Source organism: Lithobates pipiens, unplaced genomic scaffold, assembly GCF_037356315.1.
Source record: "Lithobates pipiens isolate NorthernLeopardFrog02 unplaced genomic scaffold, aLitPip1_a1.2 Scaffold_19, whole genome shotgun sequence".
Classification (NCBI taxonomy): Eukaryota; Metazoa; Chordata; class Amphibia; order Anura; family Ranidae; genus Lithobates; species Lithobates pipiens.
The window spans coordinates 420115521-420123915 of record NW_027507764.1 but is presented as its reverse complement, the minus strand read 5'-3'; the positions used below and the strand labels follow the sequence as shown (position 1 = coordinate 420123915).

The 8395-nt window shown below is 43.9% G+C and overlaps 1 protein-coding gene across 2 annotated transcripts in view; it reads left to right on the top strand.

Moving 5' to 3' along the window:
* The window catches only part of ABHD3 (abhydrolase domain containing 3, phospholipase), a 120681-nt gene that overhangs the window by 13722 nt on the left and 98564 nt on the right, over positions 1 to 8395 (top strand). The gene's annotated exons all lie outside the window — the stretch shown is intronic.

Genomic DNA, 8395 nt, shown 5'->3' with positions numbered 1-8395 from the left:
CCTTTGCGTGACCATTAAAAAACTAGTATGCTCAGAAGGGAAAATCAGCAATGGCATCCTACATAATTCATTACAGGCCTGCATACAGACTACAAATTTCCTTTATCTGACAAAGTAAAAAGCATTGTAAACTATGCTGTAACATATAGCAGTTAATTTTTTATAAATCTGATTTCTGATGCCTGTTAATGTGTTTCAGCGCTCTGGATAAAATATGCTGTACCCTCCAGATTTGCTGCAATTGACACAAAAGTGTCAGAAGCGATGAAATCAACATTCTCATGAATGTTCTCCTAGTTTAGGTGTTAGATTACTTTTTTTAACTTTACAGTAGGTTTTAAATAGTTTAGCATTTATTTGGTAAGTCACTTAGACTTTATTGGATTACTTTGCTTACACTGGCTTTTACTATGCTTTATTATGCTTTTTTTAATGTATTAAGGGGTACATACACATGAATATTTTTATTTTCCTGCAAAAAATAAAAATAAAAATACATTTATCGCAAATAACACTCCACAGTGTAATATACAATAATATAAGGACAAAATGCCAATTGTGAATGGTCTAAAAATTCCCTCCACCAGTTTTTGATTTACTTATATATATATTTGTGGTAAATGTAGGGTTTGACATTTGCATGTGCTGACCTTCAATTCAATTATATGTTCATTTCAGGGCATGTGTGTGTTTTTTTTTTTTTTTTTTTTTTGTTATATATATATATAATAATTTATTAGGGATCCACCGAAATTTCGGCCGCCGAAACATATATCGGCCGAAAATGCCCTTTTCAGTAATCTGCCGAAAGAGAAAAACGGCTGATAATGGAGCCGAAAATGGGGCGTGGCTCCGCCCCTGGTGCTGCCCATCATGGGGGGTGTATAGCGCAGGAGAGCCGCCTCCGCCGCCAGTTTGATCACAGCGCCGGGAACATCACAGCTTTCATTTCAATAGCTGTGTGTTTCCGGCCACGTGCGGTCACACACAGCCCCTCCCCCTTGTCCGGGCACTTTGATAGACAGTTTACCCACAGGATTGGACGGATGATCTGTCTATCAAAGTGCCCGGACAAGGGGAAGGGGCTGTGTGTGACCGCGTGCGGCCGGGAACACACAGCTATTGAAATGAAAGCTGTGATGTTCCCGGCGCTGTGATGAAACAGGCGGCAGAGGCGGCTCTCTTCCCTGCACAGGCTGGCTGCAAAATGGCACACTGGCTGCAATGGGGCACACTGGCTGCAATGGGGCACACTGGCTGCAATGGGGCACACTGGCTGCAATGGGGCACACTGGCTGCAATGGGACACACTGGCTGCAATGGGACACACTGGCTGCAATGGAGGACACTGGCTGCTATGGGGGATGCCTCCTGTACCACGTCCTCTGTCTCTGACCATCTCCTGTACCATGTCCCCAGTCTGACCATCTCCTGTACCATGTCCCCAGTCTGACCATCTTCTGTACCATGTCCCCAGTCTCTGACCATCTCCTGTACCATGTCCCCAGTCTCTGACCATCTCCTGTACCATGTCCCCAGTCTGACCATCTTCTGTACCATGTCCCCAGTCTGACCATCTTCTGTACCATGTCCCCAGTCTGACCATCTCCTGTACCATGTCCCCAGTCTCTGACCATCTCCTGTACCATGTCCCCAGTCTCTGACCATCTCCTGTACCATGTCCCCAGTCTCTGACCATCTCCTGTACCATGTCGCCAGTCTCTGACCACCTCCTGTACCATGTCGCCAGTCTCTGACCACCTCCTGTACCATGTCGCCAGTCTCTGACCACCTCCTGTACCATGTCGCCAGTCTCTGACCATCTCCTGTACCATGTCCCCAGTCTCTGACCATCTCCTGTACCATGTCGCCAGTCTCTGACCACCTCCTGTACCATGTCCCCAGTCTCTGACCACCTCCTGTACCATGTCGCCAGTCTCTGACCACCTCCTGTACCATGTCGCCAGTCTCTGACCACCTCCTGTACCATGTCGCCAGTCTCTGACCATCTCCTGTACCATGTCCCCAGTCTCTGACCATCTCCTGTACCATGTCGCCAGTCTCTGACCACCTCCTGTACCATGTCCCCAGTCTCTGACCACCTCCTGTACCATGTCCCCAGTCTCTGACCACCTCCTGTACCATGTCCCCAGTCTCTGACCACCTCCTGTACCATGTCCCCAGTCTCTGACCACCTCCTGTACCATGTCCCCAATCTCTGATCATCTCCTGTACCATGTCCCCAGTCTCTGACCACCTCCTGTACCATGTCCCCAGTCTCTGACCACCTCCTGTACCATGTCTCCAGTCTCTGACCACCTCCTGTACCATGTCCCCAGTCTCTGATCATCTCCTGTACCATGTCCCCAGTCTCTGATCATCTCCTGTACCATGTCGCCAGTCTCTGACCACCTCCTGTACCATGTCCCCAGTCTCTGACCACCTCCTGTACCATGTCCCCAGTCTCTGACCACCTCCTGTACCATGTCCCCAGTCTCTGACCACCTCCTGTACCATGTCCCCAGTCTCTGACCACCTCCTGTACCATGTCCCCAGTCTCTGACCACCTCCTGTACCATGTCCCCAGTCTCTGACCACCTCCTGTACCATGTCCCCAGTCTCTGACCACCTCCTGTACCATGTCCCCAGTCTCTGACCACCTCCTGTACCATGTCCCCAGTCTCTGACCACCTCCTGTACCATGTCCCCAGTCTCTGACCACCTCCTGTACCATGTCCCCAGTCTCTGACCACCTCCTGTACCATGTCCCCAGTCTCTGACCACCTCCTGTACCATGTCCCCAGTCTCTGACCACCTCCTGTACCATGTCCCCAGTCTCTGACCACCTCCTGTACCATGTCCCCAGTCTCTGACCACCTCCTGTACCATGTCGCCAGTCTCTGACCACCTCCTGTACCATGTCGCCAGTCTCTGACCACCTCCTGTACCATGTCGCCAGTCTCTGACCACCTCCTGTACCATGTCGCCAGTCTCTGACCACCTCCTGTACCATGTCCCCAGTCTCTGACCACCTCCTGTACCATGTCCCCAGTCTCTGACCATCTCCTGTACCATGTCCCCAGTCTCTGACCATCTCCTGTACCATGTCGCCAGTCTCTGACCACCTCCTGTACCATGTCGCCAGTCTCTGACCACCTCCTGTACCATGTCGCCAGTCTCTGACCACCTCCTGTACCATGTCCCCAGTCTCTGACCACCTCCTGTACCATGTCCCCAGTCTCTGACCACCTCCTGTACCATGTCCCCAGTCTCTGACCACCTCCTGTACCATGTCCCCAATCTCTGATCATCTCCTGTACCATGTCCCCAGTCTCTGACCACCTCCTGTACCATGTCTCCAGTCTCTGACCACCTCCTGTACCATGTCCCCAGTCTCTGACCACCTCCTTTACCATGTCCCCAGTCTCTGACCACCTCCTGTACCATGTCCCCAGTCTCTGACCACCTCCTGTACCACGTCCCCAGTCTCTGACCATCTCCTGTATAAAAAATTTTTTTTTTAAATATGTTTCGGTATCGGTTTCGGTTTTCGGCCTAGTGTATTTTTCATTTTCGGTATCGGTTTCGGCACCAAAAAACCCATTCAGTGCACTCCTAATATATACAGCTGCAGTTGCAATACAACACTAAGCCCTGGTTCACATCAATGTGACTTGACATGCGACTGGACAGTTCAAAGTCGCATTACCATTTGCACCCCATTTGCGGCAATGGAACCATTCAAATCAAGTCAGGGCACCTTGAAGCACATGAAATCTCACTGATGGTTGGCTTTGAAATGGTGCGACTTCAAAGCCGCACTAGTGTGAACCAGGGCTTAGGGTAACTTTGGGGTTGATTTATTATAACTGAAGAGTGAAAAATCTGACACAGATCTGCATAGAAACCAATCAGCTTCCAAGTTTTTTTGTAAAAACTTCATTGAAGAAGCTAAAGTTAGAAGCTGATTGGCTACCACGCACAGCTGCACCAGATTTTGCACTCTTCAGTTTCAGTAAATCAACTCCTTTATCTAGTCATTTGAGACTATAGTACCATAGTGCGGAAGGGTATTCTGATTATTAAAAATAAATTAAAAAAATAGGTGATCAATTACTGTAGCACAATTTTTAATTATTTATATAATATATATATATATATATATATATATATATATATATATATATATATATAATTTATTATATTATATATTTTTTTACATTTTGGATTGAGTAGGGAATTTTAGACTCTGTCAAGTTTTATTTCTGTCTGTGCCCCGTTAGGGAGATTTACTACTTTCAATTTGTATGCAGTCGGGCTGGCTTTTTCACTGCATAGTTGAAGGTAAATCCTAAATAAAATCCTATTATATATGGCCAGTTTAATGATAATTGGTGGTCATTAGATTCGTACATGCAACTAGATATCATTATGATGAATCCTGGCGTAAACTTATAAATAAAGAATTAAAAGTAAATAGTTACACCTGTTCCAGTTCCAGGGGCAACCGTTTAAGAGGGGATTTTCCCTCACTTTGGGAAATGTCCTCTAAAGCCTCGTACACACGATCGGATTGTTGGCCAACAGAGCGTCAGACTTTTGTCCGAAGAGCGCCTGCCAGGAACTTGTCTTGCATACTAACGGCACACAATTGTCGGCCAACAAACACGAACGTACAAACGTAGGAATGTACTACATGGAATTTCAGCTCTTGAACGCCACCCTTTGGGCACTTTCTGCTAGTGTCATGTTTGGTGAACATTGATTCCGAGCATGCATGTTTGCACTTTGGACTTTTGTGTGATGGACTTGTGTACACACGATCGGAAAATCTGACAACAGACCATTGTCCGCTAAAAATTTACTAGCCTGCCATCCAATATTTGTTGGCAGAAAGTTGGACAACAATTGTCTGAAGGAGCGTACTAACGGTCAGATTTTAGGCAAACAGTGTGTCATCACACAATTCTCTAACAAAAATCCGATCGTGTGTACGAGGCTTAAACCCTGATTCACACCTATGCATTTATAGTGCTGTTTTTCATTTTGCAGATTTGCACTACAGAACGTGTTCCAAAGGAAAACATGTTGAATGGGCTGTAGTGCAAATCTGCAAAATGCAAAAAGCACTAAAAATGCATAGGTGTAAATCATGCCTTAGTTCATTACATCTTTGGGACAAGTAATGAAGGGGAATTTCCCCAGTAATACATGGACAGCAAAAAATAAACTGTCAGAGGTTTTAACCATTCCCTATAGAGCTGCACAATTCTGGCTAAAATGAGAATCACGATTTTTTTGCTTAGAATAAAGATCATGATTCTCGTGGCGTAACATCATCTTTCACATTATACAAAAAAATTGGGTTAACTTTACTGTTTTTGTTTTTTTTTTTGTTTTTTTACTTCATCAAAGTGTATTTTTTTTTCTACAAAATTACGTTTGAAAGACCATTGCGCAAATACAGTGTGACATAAAATATTGCAACAACCACCATTTTATTCTCTAGGGTCTAGGGAAAAAAAATTCTGCCAGTAAATACCTTATACAACCCACTTCCTGTTTCTTGGAAAAAAGCCTAGGCTTATGACATCATGCACAGCTCTCTCTCCATCTCTCGCTGTAGTTAAGGTTTGCCAGGAAGGGAGAGAGGATGAGTTCTAAGAGGGCCAATGAGAGCTGCAGAGCTAGAGGGGTGCCTGTGTGTGTCTGTGTTGATCCAGGAAGTGAAGAGGCAGAAGCTTCAGCTGCCCACAGTTAAAATGGATGCAGCCAGACTTAGTGGAGGGAGATTTCTGCAGAATATTTGGCAGGTAAATTTGTTTTTAATTACAAATTATGTGAGCAGACTGAAGTTCCTCTTTAAGTGGTTAAACTGACCTCATTTACAGACCGAAGTTCATTCCTTTGATCTAAAAGATACTTTGTTTATAGTTATCTCCCAGCGCTGATAATGCTGTGATAAACTTGGCAGGCTGTTTTTGTTTTTTTTTTGTTTATTTTTTTTACAGCTATCAGCTGTGAGCAGAGAACTGCACTGAATCGAGAAAATGCCGTATTAAGATCGTGAGGGGGTTTGAATCTAGATTGCAATTTTTAACGATTAATTGTGCAGCTCTAATTCCCTACTATATCCAAAAAAAGTTTTTGCTATACATACAGTTTTAAATATAGTAGAATAAAGCTGTGTGGGAGTTTGCAGGTGTGCACTCTGTCTGCATTCGGGGACCCGCACGGATGTCAGATTTGGAGCAGCTGCAGCATCCCAATTGATATGAATAGCACTGTCTGCACAGCAATGGAAAAATTGCAGGGCATTGCAGATTCCTGTTGTAAGAAAAAAAAAATCTCTAGAGACGCATTCAAAAACAATGACTGTTGTATATGCAATGACAGGTTAGGTTACAGAGCACTTTTGTATATGTTAGATCTCTTTCACACTGGGGCAGTTTTCAGGCGTTTTAGCACTAAAAATAGCGCCTGTAAAGTGTCTCTCATGCCTCCCCAGTGTGAAAGCTTGAGGGCTTTTACACTGGAGCGGTGCGCTTGCAGGACGGGAAAAAAAAAGTCCTGCAAGCAGCATCTTTGGGGCCGTGCAGGAGTGGTGTATACACTGCTCTCAAAGTGCCCTGCCCATTGAAATAAATGGACAGCGCTGCTGAAGCGCCTTTTACAGCGTTTCGGCAGCGCCGCAGCACGGGTGCTTTTAACCCCTTTGACTGCTAGCGAAAAGCCTAGCTATAACAGTGGTAAAGCGCCGCTTAATCTAACGGCGCTTTACCGCTAATGCCGACACCACCCCAGTGTGAAAGTACCCTTACAGTTTTGTGAGTATCTTGTTTGTCTATATTAATAACTATTATTTACATTGTTGTCTATATATTTTTTTATTTCTCTTAATGAATTTTTATTGTGACATAGATTAAAATAACAGTACTTTTCTTCTTGTCATATTGACTGAAGAATTAATCACACACTGACCTGTATTTTGCCCTCTCTGTATTTAATCCCCGGTGTGTTTCTCTACATTAAATGTATTCTCTGTCATTTTATGCAGATATTTACTCTTATTGTTTATACATTTTGTCATCACATATTTTTTTTTTTCTTTTACATACTAGCCTACTAAAATGCATGACTAAAGTTTTCAAAATTTGGGGATTTATTTTGAATTTGTTCTGGATTTGTAGGTAGAAAAGGCCCATAAGGGAAAATTTGTCCACAGTTGATCAATGGATTTGGTTTTACTTTCCTTTGGACCTAAACAGCTGCAATTGGGATTTAATAGACACTTGTGCCCTGTACACACGGTCGGACTTTCCGACGGAAAATGTGCGATCGGAACGTGTTGTCGGAAAATCCGGTCGTGTGTGGGTTCCATCAGATTTTTTCCGTCGGAATTTCTGACACACAAAGTTTGAGAGCTGGATCTAAAATTTTCCGACAACAAAATCCGATCGTTTAAATTCCTATCATGTGTAGACAATTCCGACAGACAAAGTGCCACACATACTCAGAATAAATTACGAGACGAAAGCAATTGGCTACTGGCCCCTTTATAGTCCTGTCGTACGTGTTGTACGTCACCTCGTTCTAAACAATCGGATTTTACGACAAATTTGTGCGACCGTGTGAATGCAAGACAAGTTTGGGCCAAAATCCGTCTGAAAAAATCAGATGGATTTTGTCGTCGGAATGTCCAACCGTGTGTACAGGGCATTATCTGTTGAAAACTTCGTTAAAACTTTGTTAAAGTAGAATTGAGGGCAACACTTTTTTCATTCTAGGTAGAGGCAGGGAGTTGTTGTTTTTTGCCACCTGTGCCTCATTGGGGACATTTCCCTTTACACCCTGCTCCATAGCCAAAACAGGAAGTGAGAGGAAATCTGTCTAAAGTAAGGAAATCCTTACTCCATTGGAAGATTTCAATGTTTTCCTGTTCCAGAGACAATTCAAAATTTGAGGTTTTCTTTCACTTTCAGTTATAATGGTAAACAGGACAAATAGAAAGGTGTTTATCTCCTATACAGCAACAAGAACCCGACAAGCATTCTAATCCTTCTCCTCTAAAAGAAAATAAAATAAAATAGATTTTGTCTTTTGGTTATACTCCATGCAAACCACTACAGTAAATACACAGATAAAATACACACACAGAAGTTGTTTATTGTAGTTCTCTGTCTGTTTACTTCTATGATTTACACAGCCCTAGCACACAGCACAACAAGCTCAGACGGCAGGGTGGGGGGGGTGGATTTATTACAACTGGTGCAGCTGTGCTTAGTAACCAATCAGCTTCTAACTTCAGCTTGTTCAATTAAGCTTTGACAATCAGCCCACATTCACATTGGGCCGATTTGACATATCAAACCGCATGACAACTCGGAGCCTAATG